We start from the raw sequence: 16,292 nt of genomic DNA, 5'->3' as shown, positions 1-16,292 counted from the left end.
AACTACAAACATGTCAGCCTCACTGGCATCATTTGCATTATAATGGAATGCAGCATCATCATCGTCATGGACCTCATAAATAGGGACTTATGGAACCTACAATCCCTAGACCCTAACCATTCTGGCTCTGTAAAAGGTAGCTCTTGCCTATTAAACCTAAATGACATTTCTGAGTGCCATAGAAGCATTAGGTGAGGCTAACGATATACTCCCAGCTTAGATCAATTTAGCTAAGGATTTTGACACAATTCCCCTACTCTGTTAACACTGACATACTTACCAAAAACTCGGTATGAATTCCTGGGTAATCTACGGGATTGCTAACTAGCTCGCAGATAGATAGCACTCTATTAGAACTAATGGCACACTATCCTGCAAGACTTCACTAATGTTATACCTTATGGCTCTGTTCTGACGCCCTTTTATTTTTGATTTCTCTGATTGCAAATCTGACATTAATGACCAGATCTGTGGATGAAGCCATTTTCAATTCCCTTGAAGACACTCAAATCCCCCAAGAGGACCTAAATTGCACAAACTTGCTATGTCAGGATCATGGTCTAAAGTTGAACACCAAATAATATAACACCATGCAGTTTAGGAAACAAGAACGCTCGCATATTTACTATATTTATTGTATTTTTATTCATTTGTGTTGGATTACTGGGATAGTCTGACTGGGTCATGCAAATCCTTTTCAGTGTGGACCTGGGAAGAAAGGCTTCACAAAGTTACAAACTGTTACAATAACATGAAAACTATAGACAACGCAGAAAAAAGTAATACAACACACCAAAATTAATGACTTAGCATAATGATTCTTTTCAGTTGAAAGGAGAAATTGTAGTTACAAAGCATTGTAAAATACTAAATATGTAAACAGAAGGAAGGATGAGGAAGGGGTATTAATTAGCATGGAAACAGTTATAATTAGGAAAACACAGAAGAGCAAAGAGGCATTATTAAAGGGCAGATTGCTGAAGCAGTTTGCAGAGATGGATTTGGAGTGTCAAGTTAATAGTTTAGAGCTGGAAGAAAGAATAACACTGGAGGTTTCTAGGATGATAAAGGGCAGAAAGCATGATTAGAGGCAAGTATTGAGTTAAAGGAAACACAGTTTGGATGTAATATTTGAACAGTTGTAGAAGAAAAGCAAGAGACATAATAGGGAGTTTACCTAGGTGAACTGGAGAAAGAGCTGTGCCAGGAATTGAATAGATAGCCCTTTAGTCTAATTCTGAGGCAGGTGGGAGATATTAGCCTAATAGTAGGGAGGGAGTTCCACAATTCTGATACAAAATTGGAGTGCAGGGAATTGTCAAAGGTATTATATGATTGTTTGACCTAAAGTAGATTTGTATGTGATGCGTGAAGGGTCCTTGTGGAAGTGTACAATTGTAGGAGTGAAGGGAAGGAGGGTAGTTGTCCAGAAAGAAGAGTATTCTATGTGCCATTTTTATCCGTGTATAGAATTTTTTTTTTTGTGAATTTGAGACAGTTTACTTTTTTGAGTGCTAGGCAGTGATGAGATGAGGTGGGCATTTGGATAGCAAATTTCTTGCGGCATTGCTCTAGTTTTTTTGATTTGGTGTTAAGTTAATGTTTGAAAGGATAGATGATGCCTACAGTAAGCTTGATAGGGGATAAGATATAACAGTTGTCAAATATGTTTGTCAAATTAAAGTTGATCATCTAGGATATAGCTTTGTTTGTGGGACTATTTCTAGTTGCACATTTTGAGAGGTAAGGATACTAAAGGTTTTGTCTGAATAGGATATAGGAGTAAAATGAATTATTTTAGTTTTATTTGGGTTTGGGAGTATTTGAAAGTGAGACAGGTTTCTGTAGAGGCAATTGGTGAGGAATAGTTTGCAGTGAGGGTAGGAAGTGAGACAGGTTTTTGTAGAGGTGATTGGTGAGGAATAGTCTGCAGTGAGGGTAGGAAGTGAGACAGGTTTTTGTAGAGGTGATTGGTGAGGAATAGTCTGCAGTGAGAGTAGGAAGACTAATGAACAGATTAGAGTAGCATCATTTGCATACTAAGTTAAGAAGCAAGATTATTAATGAAAAGGTTAAACAATAAAGGTCTAATATTGGAGCCTTGTGATATGCTAATAGGTAACAGTCAGTACACAGAAAAGGCTGATGCCCATACAACTGCTTGTGAGCAGCTACAGAGGAAGGTGGTGAACCAGATGAGTGAAGTAATGGAGAAACCTAGTTTGAGGGGTGCGTAGTAATTATGGATGGTAGACAATATCATAAGGTTTGGAAAGATCAAAGACATTTGTGGATATGAGTTTTTCATTTCTCTCTTGGCAAATAGAATTAAGAAAGGGCAACGTGGCTGTGCTAGTGCTACAACTGGGCAAAAGTCATGCTGTGTGTGTGACAGGAGATTGTTGGACTGGAGGTATTGAAGAACCTAATTATAGACATAACTTTCAAGTTTTTTTGGCAAAGGCAAGAGAATAGCAACGTGATGGAAGTTTGACATTTCTGTGGAAGTGCCTCCTTTATGCAAAAGATTGAGTCCATAGCATGGGTACAGTGGCTGCAGATATACAATGGTTGATGAGTATGTAAATGGGACAGAACAGAGAAGCAGCAGCTACCATTAGGTACTTAATAGCACGTTGTCAGAGGCTAGACTGGTTGCTTTCTTTATTTTTAATTATCTTTCCATTGATTGGTTTGTATTATGGGCTAGTGGCCTTTTTAGGGGACACCTGGGTGGTATTTATACTATTGTGGAAATTTGGCCAGGGCATTGGGGAACTTCCCCTACTCTTTTTTATAGGTGTTGTGGGATCTTTTACATCCTCCTGAAACTACCACCAACTCAAGCAGTTGTGACCTTGGTTTAATGTCTCATCCGAAGGACAACGTACTCAGGAGTACAGCATCCTCCTAATGCTGCACTGCAGTGTCAACACGCCAAACATCTGCAGTGGAAATAGAAACTACGGTCTTCTGGTCTTCCAGCACCAAAGGCGAGTGTGCTACCTGTTGCACTACTGACACTGTTTTAAGGAGTTTTTCAGGACTTTTGGTTGATACTGGGTATAAAGCAAAAGAAACAGGATTTGATGATGCCTTTAGTGAGAAAGGTGGAGTTTGACTTGAACATTGTGGTGCTGGTGCAGACACTGTGTCTGTGAAGTGAGAGTTGAATTTATTCGCTATGAAATCAAACTTAAAATAAACGCTGTCATTGGAGACCTAGGTATCTTTATGGTTAACAAAATCTCTTTTGGCCACCATATATAATTTCACATTAGGAAAGCCTTCTACCTTGAACAACTGATTGCTTTCAGCATTTCATCTAATTTAAAAAGGTCATCATTCCCTGCTAATTGTTCATTATTGGGACTATACAATAATGCAAAGCCCCGTTTGGTATATACCTGTCCAAGCACCTAATTTAACTTGAAAAAAAACATTAGTGTGGTTCCTCACCACATAAAATTTAGGTATGAGCCTCTGATATTATCCAGAGTTTCTAAAACCCTGCCTATGTCTTCACTGTTTCCTACAAACCTCTGTGGAGTCATCTAAGCATTGTCTAAAAAACTGCAATTGACCCAGTCTTGGTTGACCTACTGCATCTCTGCAAAGCTGCAAATACCAGCTCAAGGGATCAAAATTGATATTGTTACCTAAATAAGACTTCTTAGTGTGACAGATATTACTTCTAAAGAATTCCTCACCTGTGGAACAAACTCTTGCTTTCTGTAAAGCAAATCACAGCTATTACTATCTTCAAATTTAATCTAGATGAATTGTCAAGAAACTGCACATTTACTAAAAATCACTTTAATAACTGGATACTTAAAAATAGCACCAAAAATGGCAAAATCTTATATTTAGCTTTTTAATTAAGCAACACCCAGTGCTTCAGCTTATCGCCTTCTGGGGAGCATAACATTCAACATTCAAATTCTCATCCAGTAAGACAGTTATTCAATTAATTCAAGCAATTAACAGTTGATAGCACTGTTAAAAAAATAAACATTAAAGAAGTACTGTCCAGTTCATTCGATTATTCAAACCCATTGGTGGCAATGTGATACACTTCAAAATTAATTGTGCTTCCATTCCCAACAGTAAAAATTCTGATTCTACTCTACTCTGCTTAACAACAAATCCAATCCTCGAAAATTCTGGTCAACTCTCAACAACATACTCTATCCTGGAAAGCCCTCTAATCCCTCCCCATACCCTAACTATTCCTCTCAGGAAACAGCTACCCTCCTGAATAAACACTTTATCTCTTCCATCCAAAATCTGGTAACCTCTAAGCCAAACTCTACTTCAACACCCACCCCTCCAAGTCCCACTAACACAACTTTGTTTTCTTTTGAGCCAGTTCCCATTACTTACATCAAATCTCTACTACTCAAGCTAAAACCTTGCTTTCCTTCCACTGACAATCTATCTCCTACATTCCTCAAACTTGCTGCTGACTCAATTGCCTATCCTATATCTGTACTAATTAATCAATCTATTCTGGAATCAACTGTCTCCACCCTTTGGAAATCTTTCTTCACTATCCCTCTTCATAAAGGTGGAAACTCCACTGACCCCTCAAACTACTGACCCATTGCCATTCTGTCCCCCCTCTCCAAGATATTAGAAAAATGTATTCATTCACAGCTTCTCAATCACCTCCTCACACACTACTTACTTACCCCTACCCAACATGGATTTCATCCTCACCACAACACCCCCACTGCCCTCCTCTCCTTCACTCATATCATTGCAGAGGCCCTAGACAACAATAAACTCATTTCCTGTATCTTCCTAGATCTCTCCAAAGCCTTCGATACTGTCTCTCATCCTCTACTAATATCCAAACTCGCAAATCTCCACCTATCACCCTCCGCACTTGCCTGGTTTAATAGTTACCTATCTGGCAGGGAACAATATGCCAAATGGCTCTCATCCTCCTCACATTTCCTTCAAATCTCCACTGGTGTTCCCCAAGGCTCCATCTTGGGACCCCTTTTGTTTAACATCTTCACCAATGATCCTTACACCTCATGCAAAGAATCCTCCCTTATTCAGTATGCCGACAACTCCACACTTATATACATCTCAAATAACATTCCTGAACTACACTCCCTGACCCAACAAGCCCTACTATCCACTGAACAATGACTCTCTCACAACCTATTGATCCTAAATCCCAAAAAGACTAAACTCCTACTTTTCCTTCCCCGTTCTCTTTCTCATCACAAAACCTCCTTTTTTTATTACATCTTCTAACAATACAACTATCCAACCTGACACCCACACAAAACTCCTAGAGGTCATTATCGATGTTGAACTAAAGTTCAACTTACACATACTCCAATGTATAAAAAAAAAAAAAACAGAAACTAGGTCTGCTATATCGGAACAAAAACTTCCTAACCCCTGAATCTAGACTTACCCTGGGCCAGGCACTCCTCCTCCCCTCTCTCTTATTCATGTGCCCCAGTTTTTACCAATATCCAGGCCTCCACTCTAAACAAACTCCAACAGACTTACCATAAAATAGCCAGATTTATTACTAACTCCCCATACAACTCACATACCTGCATTTCTTTAAACTCTCTTCAATGGCTTGAACTTCCCCAATTTCTGCTATCTTATCAATTTCATATGCTACACTCTATTATTTATAAACCCTCCTTCTGTCCATCTCTATCTTTCTTAGTCTCCATCTACATCCTGTCCCGGACCCTCCGTACTTCTAACCAACAATTACTTGATATCTACAACCCAAAAAGGTCAGTAGGCAAACTACTCTACAAACACTCCCTTGCCCATGCTTGGAACAAACTTCCCCTTGACTTACGTTCAGTCTCCCACACCTCACACTTTAAAAATGAACTACAAGCTTATTTTCTCAATTCCAGAACCTGCCCTTGCCATGACCCTACCTAGTCTTCCTTCCCTTTATGTATCCTCAAAAGGACCATACTTAGTACCACATTACACCTCTCTCTCTCCAATGTATCTACTATGCATTTGCATAATTTTATACAAACAAAAAAATATTATTGTTGACCTATTGAACTATATCAATGTAAAATTGTTACTTAGCTTCTTTTTAATGCAACTTTAACTTTATGCATGTAACCCAACATATGTGAATCTTTTTGCTATAATATAGCTATTATGCTATTATATCAATATTGTTTGAAATTGAACTTGTTTAAAATGTACTACTGGAGCTTTTCTCCTCGGGTCTCCACTGAAAATGGGCCACAAGCCCAGTTGGACAAACCCGGTTAACAAATGTCAATAAATAAATAAATAAATAGTAACAGAGGAATTAACTAAAATAGTAATTTTAATGTCTTTTATTGCACAGTCTTTTACTTCTTTAAAATATACTGTCACTGGATTTGTAAACATCACCCCATGAATATCTTTAAGTGCTAAATGATTCTCATTTTCACTTTTCTTTGATGTCTGAACAATATACTACACTGTTTTTACACAAGTGCAGGTCAGTCTATATATCAAACTTTATGAGTGGCATGTAAATCATGCATTAGATATAAGTGTCACATTATTAATCAGTTCTCCCTGAAAGTTCTTCATTGAATGACAAATACTACATTTTATACAAGGAATGATTTATTGGTTGATTCAAGTTCATTTTTAACCTAAGTTTACTATAGGTTTATAGGACGTTATTAGGCTAGAGGCCCTAGAGCATTTACAAGCCTAGCTATGTTAAGCCCAAGTATCCCAATTTGTTCTTTTTTGGGTAGTTCGCAGAACAAATTTATGAAAAGAGTGGGTGGTGACTTGAAGCAAGTAATAATATATTAGAACTAGTTTTCTTTCCATAGAGTTTGCTAATAGGCGATTCACTGAGTATCCCTTCAAACTAACATCTAAAATTTCAATTTTTTACTGTTTCTCTTTGAAACAGTTTTTTTTATTACCCACAAAAAAACTCTTCAAAATATCACATTTTACCTGTACAAAATAAATATAAAATCTTAAAAAAAAAGACACGAAAACACATTTTATTATGCAATTAATTATGTAAATTATGTAAATACATAACATCAGTCTCCACAATATTCATGGATAAATGGGCATACTCCAGGGCAACCCCGTGGTGTCATAAAAGGCCCAATAATATATAGGATTATGATATCATCTCCTGATACATTTCCAAGACATGGATGCTAAGAAATTCACTCCAAGAGAGGTGAAGAGAAGCTGAAGAGGTGAATTTTGACAGTATTTTCCAGAATGCATAGCAACTAAGTTATCATTGGAGAAACCCAGTCATAACAACGTTCAAAGAAATATGCAGAACATAAAGCCATTATGTCAACTGGTCTCTTAGTGATATATAGACTGACCTGGACTTGTGTAAAAACAGCATAGTATCATAGTATATTGGTCAGACATCAACGAAAAATGAAAATGAGAATCATTCAACACTTAAAGATATTCACGAGGTGATGTTTACAAATCCAGTGACAGTATGTTTTAAAAAGTATAAGACTGTGCAGAGACCGGTTGGCATATTAAGGTTAGAGACCAGTTGGCATAACGGTTAAGGTCTTTGTCTCCTATGCACAAGGTTCAAGGTTCGATCCTGACCTCCGACAAATGCCTGTTTGGAGATTGCATGTTCTCCCTGTGTTTCCGTGGGGTTCCTCCCAAGTCCGAAAAACATGCTAAGTGCTTCCATCTCAAACTCACCAATGAATGGAGCTGTGGGCAGCAGCACAGACTCTACATGGTGCCCTATAGGGGGAAGAGTTGTACAGACCAACTGCTTTGGGCATCTACTGTGGTGCACAGTATCCTCAAGATAGGAGAATACGGATCACAGACTGCGCGACATGGCAGGGCTAGCCACTCAATGGTGTAAAATATGGCTCTAGGGGATTTGGTCATGTTGTCTAATGTTGCCAAAATGGGCATGGGCAGTTACTGGTGATAAGTGGGTTGAGGATCCAGCCTACTCTGACCTATGCCAGGGACCCATGCTAATGGAGGGAGGGGTATATGTGCCCCTATTTGCCATTGTGTGCCCACCATAAAGCCTGCATCCCTGAGTCAATAAGCTACTGGCTGGTCGGTGTCTAGTTGCCCAGCCTGGGTTACCTGGGATAGCTTTGTTGAGTGAAAGCTGGACGTAAAACCAACCAACCTGCCAAACATGAACTGAGAATTGCTGTGCTTAATGTAGGTTCACTAACAGGATGCAGCTTTGGAAGTGGATGACATAATGATATGGAGGAGACTGGACATCCTATGTATTCAAGAGTCAAAATGGAATGGCAGTGCAGAAAAGCCACTTGGCTTGGGATCCAGACTCTACTACTCATGAGGGGAACAGGCTAGAAATGGTGTAAGAATCATGGTGAGACAGAAGCTTCAGAAGGCAGTGAGGGATATCACAAGTATTAATGACAGACTCATGGCAATCAGACTCCAGTGTAATGATAGGGTCATGTTCATAATCTCAGCCTATGCCCCACAGCAGGGTTGTGACAGTGAGAAAAAGAGTGCATTCAGAGTGCAATTGCAGAACCTACTAGATAAAGCAGGACAACATGAATTGGTGTTGATATGGGTGACTTAAATGGACATATCGGGACAGACAGAACAGGATATGATGGCTGCTTGGGTCCACATGCCTGGGTCCACATGGGTGGGGCAACAGGACTAAAGAAAGAGAAGCCATTCTAGACTTCTGTGTGGCAAGTGTCTTGCGTCTATATTACATAATTGAAATTTTAAATGTTCGAACGTCATATGGTCGGCACCATATGATCAAACTTTTAAAAGTTCGAAAATGTAATAAAAAAAAAAAAAACAAAGAAAAAACCTACCTGAACAGTTTAAGCAGGGGGGCAATCCTCCCTGCAGTCCCCACATCCCCTGCTCTTTAAATATACCAACTCCGAGATCACACTACAGTGCAGAAAGGGAAATCTTCCCATTCCACAGTGTATGGAGATCTCAGTTGAAACATTCAAACTTTTAAAAGTTCAGTCATATGGTGTTGGCAATATGACGTTCAAACTTTTAAAAGGTCGACAACGTGATATAGACCCAATGGCTTAATAGTAGCCAGCACTTGGTTCAGAAAGACAGACAGTCACAAGATCACATATGACAGTAGCCAACATGCAGCTTAAGTAGACTTCCTCCTAGTAAGAAAAAGGCACTGGGGTAGAATCCATGATTGCAAAGTCATCCCCAGTGAAACAAGTTGGCCCACAGCATAAACCACTAGTTGCCATAATCAGCTGCAAGCGGTGGTCAGAGAAGGCTCTAAGGTCAACAGAGACCAGGCTGAAGACCTGGAAGTTGACTGGAGAGAAAGTACAGCAGTTTGAGGGATAACTCAAGGCTCTAGCCCTCCAAGAAGTGGAAGAAATAGATGGAGGTGAACAAGAATGGCAGCACCTAAAAACAGCATGTGTTAGGATATGTGGCCAAACCAGGTATGGAAATAAGGTACATAAGGAAAGCCTGTGGTGGAATGCAGAAGTCCAGGAAGTCATCAAATAAAAAAAAAGGCATGCAGGAAGAAGTGGGAGATAGAAAAGACTGACCAGGCTAGGAAGGACTACTGGATGGCTAACAAAGAAGCTAAGAAAGAAGTTGCAATAGCAAAAAATAGGGCATCAGAGGCACTCTACCAACTTCTGGAAATTACTCAGTAAGTGGCACAAAGAAACTATATCAGGTTGCAAGGCAAAGACAGAAAGATAAAGAAGTTAGACAGACATCCTTCAAAAGGGATGACAGCAGCAACCTGCTCACCAGCCCACAGGACATCAAAGGCAAATGGAAAGAGTTTGTCCAGCAGCTTCTGAATGAAGAAAACCCCACAGAAGCTGTACTGCCCCAGAAACATCCTACGATGTGAGAAGAAGAGGAACCCACCCTAGAAGAAGTAAGAACAGCACTAAGGAAACTGAAGTCAGGGAAAGTAGCAGGCTCAGATGAGGTTACAGCAGATATGATAAAGATGCTGGGTGAGATAGGGGAGAAATGGCTCCTGAGGGTACTCATAGCAGTGTGGAGAGAAAGGTCTAGCCCAGATGACTGGAGAATAAGCATACTCGTGCCAGTGTACAAGAACAAAGGGGACATCCACAACTGTGGGCAGTACAGAGGCATCAAACTCCTATCACATTGCATGAAAGTTCTGGAGAGAGTGATTGATAAATGGATACGCAGAGTAGTAGAATAGAAGATGGAAGAGGAGAAGTTCAGTTTCAGATCAGGATGCAGCACAATTGACCAGATGTTTGCAGTGAGACAGATACTTGAGAAGAAGCTAGAGATGAGGAGAGAGTCCAAATGGGCATTCCTAGACTTGGAGAAACCATATGACAAGGTCCAAAGAAAGCTGATCTGGGCAGTACTGCTGTGGTTTGAAGTCCCAAAAACATTGGTATAATTAGTGTAGGCTATATATAAGGATTCAATGACTCAAGTATGAACAGTGTTCGGCCTCACAGAGGGGTTCCCAGTGGGAGTGGGTGTACACCAGGGTTCAGCTTTGAGCCCACTGCTGTTCATACTGATGATGGACTACATTAGCAAACAGATCAGAGGGGACAGATCAACAAAGTTGCTGTATGCAGATGATGTGGCATTACAGGCAGACTCTGAGCAAGAACTTCAGCAAAGGATAGAAGAATGGAATGCAAAAGTGAGGGCACATGGGCTAAAACTAAGCACAGATATGACAGTAGTAATTACAGCAAATTGGGGGAATCAGAAGAAGCTGAGAATAGAGATAGAAGGGAAGATAGTGGAACAGGTAAACAGCTTCAAGTGTCTGGGAGGGGTGGTTGAGGAGAACGGAAGTCTGAATGAAGAGGTCAAAACTAGAGTCAGAGGGGCTGCAGCTAACTGGCATAGAGTGTCAGGTGTAGTATATGACAGAAGAATGCCAAAGAAGCTGAAAAGTAAGGTGTACAAGACAGTGGTGTGACCAGTGCTACTGTATGGTACAGAAACCTGGGCAATTAAGGCAGAACAGTTGAAGAAGCTAGAGGTGATGGGAATAAAGTGCCTGAGAAGGGTGATAGGATGCACACTGTGGGACAGACGAAGAAATGAGGGCATAAGAGCAGAAGCCAAAGTAGCTCCAATTGCAGAAAAGAGTCAAAGAGAACAGATTATGGTGGTTTGGACACATGCAGAAAAGCATAAGACAATCTGGTGAGGATGATTTGGGACAGACAGGAAGAAGGTAAGAGGAAGCGAGGATGTCCAGCAAAGAGGTGGATGGACTGTGTGAAAGAAGATCTGCGACAGTCAGGCATGAGTGTTGAAGAAGGCAGGAGTATGACACTGAAATGAGAAAGATGGTGACAGTTAACATTATACCCTGACCCCATGTAGAAAAAAATGGGAAAAAAGAGGGCTGATGATTATGATGATGCAGAACATAAAGATAATAAGTGGAGGAGGGAAACGAGAAGGAGGGCTTTAAGTTTTGGGTGGGGAGGAAATGTTTAGGTTTAGGAAGCAACTGGGAGAGCTAAGGTAGGGTTAGTGAGGGGGATTTTAGGTTTCGAAAGCAGTTGGGATGTGATGCAGGGTTAGAGAAGGGAGGGGGATTTTAGGTTTAGAGAGCATCTTGGAATTACAGCTAGGTCAGGGTAGGAAGATTTTATGTTTATGGAGCTCTTCATAGCTGACTGACAGTTAGAGTTAGGGAGGGTAGTTAGGTTTATAGAGTGCCTGGGAGTTGTTAGGGTTAGGATCAGGGTTCTATGAGATATAGTTAAGTGGCAGTGCTTGGGAATTGGGCTGGTGAGAGTTAGAGCAAGTGGCAGTGAGGGAGAGTGTCTCCAGCACAGTTAGCAGACCTTCTCTCTATATACATAAATGTGTATATACTTGTAATAAATACAACACACACAACTCATATAGCCCATTTTCTATAATACCCTCCAAGGTGTTCCTAACAGTGAAATGGTGAACCTTCCAGAGGTGTGCAAACTCTGTGGCAGCAGTACGAGGCCTCACCCCTGGGCAGCCATTATTTCCCTGCTACACTCACCCTGTCCAATAATACTGCTTGCTTAATGCGTGGAACTTTAGCTACTCTGATGTACCACTAGTAACAGAAAAAGTGTAGCAGCGTGAAACGTTTTACAACAAGCCTGAAGCTTCAGGTGCCCCTTTGCTGAACAAATGGCTTCAGAATGTGTTAGGCACTTCAGTCTGCCAGACTTTTTTGGCAGCATAGCATTATATGGCTTTAAAAGGTGATTTAGCTTTCCCCGCTGTTTTGTGTTGGTTGGCACTGGTCGCTGTTAACGCTCTAGCACTATATTAAAACTGAAACATAGCGTTGTTAAGCATCTTTTCTACATCAGAAAGGTGCTTAACAAAGTTGTCTTTTCCCACCAAATTCCAAAGGTAACCGTGGAGCTTCTACAAACTGCACAAGTTCGGAGACCCGACAGTAATGTACTGTATTCATATTTCCTTATTCAGGTATTATCGGCCTCGGTGTTGACTTACAAGCAAAAATTAAGTAAGGAGGCGCTAAGCATTTCTCACCAAAACCGCAGTATACATAATTAGGATAAAAAGGGGAGAACTGTGATTGTCAGAGTCGCACAAAGTGACTAAAACTGCAAAATCCATCCGTAGTATTTTAAATGAAGATTGTGATTAAGTTTTTCCGAGTTTTGGGTGAGTTTTCCCTCAGTCCTGGGTATGAAATATGAGAAGTGCCAGCTGATTTGTCTTACAAGGAAATACACTTTCAAGCACAAAGTGCATGTGCAAACGCGGTGACTGCATTGCGTTTGCGGATGTGTGAGGGAAAATGTACCTGTTTATGATGTGAATTACAGCTCTCAACCCAACAAGGACAAAGGGACAAATACAGAAGTAATAATAATCAGGGACAACCACTGACACTAAAATATTCGTACTGTTAACGTAAAATGGTAACAGAATAAGATAATGTGAATTAATGTACATTTTCTGAAGTAAAAAAAAAGTATAACTTTAATTATTGTCATTATTTATTAAATGCAAGCCATCATCTTTTCTACAAAAGTGACCACCATAGCTCTCAACAAATCGGGAACAAATTTCAGCAGAATTAAGGTTAAATCCAAAAATAATCGGGAAAACGTAAACTTATTCGTTCTATTAACACGAGACATTTGACACGAAATTATAATGTGAATTAATATTAATCTTGAAGAGTAAAAGAAGTTTATAACTTTAATTATTCTCACTATTGTTAAGTGTAATTCATCACCTTTTCTCCAAAAGTGACCAGCTATAGGAGCGATCAAGCGGGACAGAGCTAAAGTTTGAGTCAAAATCTAGAACAAGTTGAGCGGTGGGTGATCAACTGATGTTTTGAATATTTATGTCGTTTTATCTGCGGGAACTGCAAGAGAAACCTCAAAAAAAGATAAACACACTCTTTCAATAGCTCGCGCACACTCAGAGGGACTTGGGTTAAATGCCCTTCTCTTGTCTGTAAACTACGTTTACCTTGCGGTTGTTCTGAATGTTGGTTTCGGCTGCCCTCTGATGACGAGGTCTGGTAGTGCATCAGTACTGGATGTCCGCAGCCTTACAAGTAATAAACCCAAGCTTGCCGCTTAACTGTCCAGATTTCTTGCGTCATATTTTTGGTGTCTTTCTCAAATATCCATTGATTTTCTTGGGTTTAGTGGCAAATAAGTGAGGACTGAATTCACTAAATAATGACAAGCATTTGAGTTTCAGGATTCATATCCTTCAGAAAATGCATGGCAACGCAATACATTTTATTTTAATAACTTTCTAAGTTATTAACAGCGATATCTAAACCTTATTTTTGGCGTTTTGTTCAGATATTTTGTGCTAAGAGATTAAGAGATATGAAGTCAGGACTTCTAAAAGCAGCCATAACTTCAAATGGTTGTGAGGTAAAGGAGTCGTAGACAACATTTACACGCAAAGAATTTTGCCTGTTTTCACATACTCTGTTACTGCGGGACCATTTTTTTGGCAATACGATATATTCACTGCATTGAGGAAGTGCGAGTTAGGTGGTTTAAATTAATTTATTTTGCTCTTCACCGGAAGACCGGCATGTGACATTTTTAGTGAAGTGTCCCAATCCAAATCCTTATATTTATTGCACGTATAAAATTTATTTTTGTTATGATAGTTGGACATTAAATATGACGACTTAAAAGCCCTCTTATTCATAAGAGACCTCTGTCGCCTTACAGTGCCAGGCCTTTAACCTTGCTTTCACAAACATTCTTTTGAAGTGACTTATACATGTTGTAATGTTGTTTCCATGTTCCATCCCCGTTTCAGCTTCTATATATTAAGAATGAAATGCTGTCTCTTATGATTCCGGGACTCGTTAACTGTGAATCCATGAATCTCGAGGAGAAAACGATGCGAAAAGACAGGTGAAAACCAAAGTCGATAATCGCAGGTCTCCTTAAAAGCAGATTTTTGCAGGGGGAGCAAGCCCCCCATGTCTCTTAGAGCAAGAAGTCTGGGCAAAGCCATAAATAATGGTGAGACAAAGGCCCAAAATATGGACTAATGTTAAATATTGCTTCTACAAACTTAGAAAGTTGCTAGGACAACAGGTTTTTGCATTAGCATGAATTGTCTGAAGGGTATGAAGTCTGAAACTCAAATATCTGCCATTATTTTCTGACTTTAATCCTCAATGATGTGCCAGGAAACCAAAATTTTATTATGAGGAAAAGATAAAAAAATGAAGCAAAAATCTGGACAATTGAGAAGTGTTATCCCCTGTACCCTCCAATGTGGGGTCTTTACTCCCACCCATGTAGGTTCTTAGGTGGTTACTAGGTTAATGGTCCTAGGGCCTTTACAAGCCCAGCTGTGTAAAAACTGGAGTACCCTTATTGACTGTAATTAGATGGTTGTTGTCAGCAGAGTGATTCCGTGATGAGCACCGAATGCTCGTATCCATGAGGGACATAGGTGCCACCCCCAGGGTGAATTTACAGTTAGCCATCCAGTTGTCAAGATTGTGCATGAATAGGGTCATTGAGGAGCTCTACTTCACATGGAGTGGGAGCTTATTCCAGAGGAGGGGCATTCGCTGGGAGACATATCTGTTTCTCCAGCATGTTCTGTTAATGTCACTGGCTAGGTTGAGATCCCTGGAGAGAGTTATTCTTGTCCCATTTGATTTGCGAATGTGCAGCACTTCCATTAGGACCGGGTCCGAGACTGCTCTGTAGGCCAGGCAAGGTCACCTGCCAGCAGTCTGTATGATACAGGGTACAGTGACAGCGCTTTCAATCTTTCCATGTATGTCATGTTTTGGAGGCGCTGGATTCTCTTGGTTAGAAACCTCTGTGGTCTCTTCAGTTGCTGCAGGTGTCTGGTGAGGTACATACAGAAGGGAGAATTGTACTCAATTAGTGGCATGATAAGGGTTGAGTACAGTGGAGCTATAACCTCCCTGATCTTGGATGTGATGCCCTTATGTATGAGATGTGATTGAAGTTTAGGTTGCTATCAATGTGTGTTCCCAAGTCTCACACCACTGAGTTTGAGCTTAGAGGGGTGCTATCTATATCATAATTAGCAGAAGGTCTACTTCTTTGCAAAAGGAGATGAGTACATTTTTTATATTAAGCTTTAGTCTGTGAGTTTGGCACCAATCATATGCCTACATCAGCCCTTTATGTAGTATGGTAACATCATTGGGGGACTCTATGATTGCACCCTGTTTACAGTTATCTGCAAACTTGGTAAGCCACAGGCCATCTACCATCACCTGGACTTCAGAGAAATAGATTCCAAATAGTAGATGGCCCAGCACAGATCCTTGTGGTACCACACTAGTAACTGGTCTACTAGTGGAGGTGGACTTCCCAACTTTGATAGTGTGCATTCTGTCAGTGAGCCAGTTGACTACCCATGTATGGGTTAATCCCAAGCTGGGAGAGTTTCTCTATGATACCTGAATGCTAGATTATGTCAAATGCCTTGGTTTAATCTTGATAGGCAGTATGTACTGTTTTGCCCTCATCCAGGGCTTTGGTGACATTCTCAAAGAAGTCCAATAGGTTTAATAAGCAAGATCTACCCTTGATGAAACCAAACTGGGTCAGGTCAGATGTCTGAAGGTCATCTATGTCCTTGTGGATAAAATCCATGATGATTCTTTCCATGGCCTTGCAGATAAGGCTGGTTAGGCTTATGGGTCAATAGTTCTCAGGGTCAGTTGATGGACCCCCTTTGTGCAAGGAGATTACTGTTGCTGTTCTCCATTC

Source organism: Protopterus annectens, chromosome 2.part0, assembly GCF_019279795.1.
Source record: "Protopterus annectens isolate FY-2018-M chromosome 2.part0, PAN1.0, whole genome shotgun sequence".
Lineage (NCBI taxonomy): Eukaryota > Metazoa > Chordata > Ceratodontiformes > Protopteridae > Protopterus > Protopterus annectens.
This window is presented reverse-complemented; position numbering follows the sequence as displayed.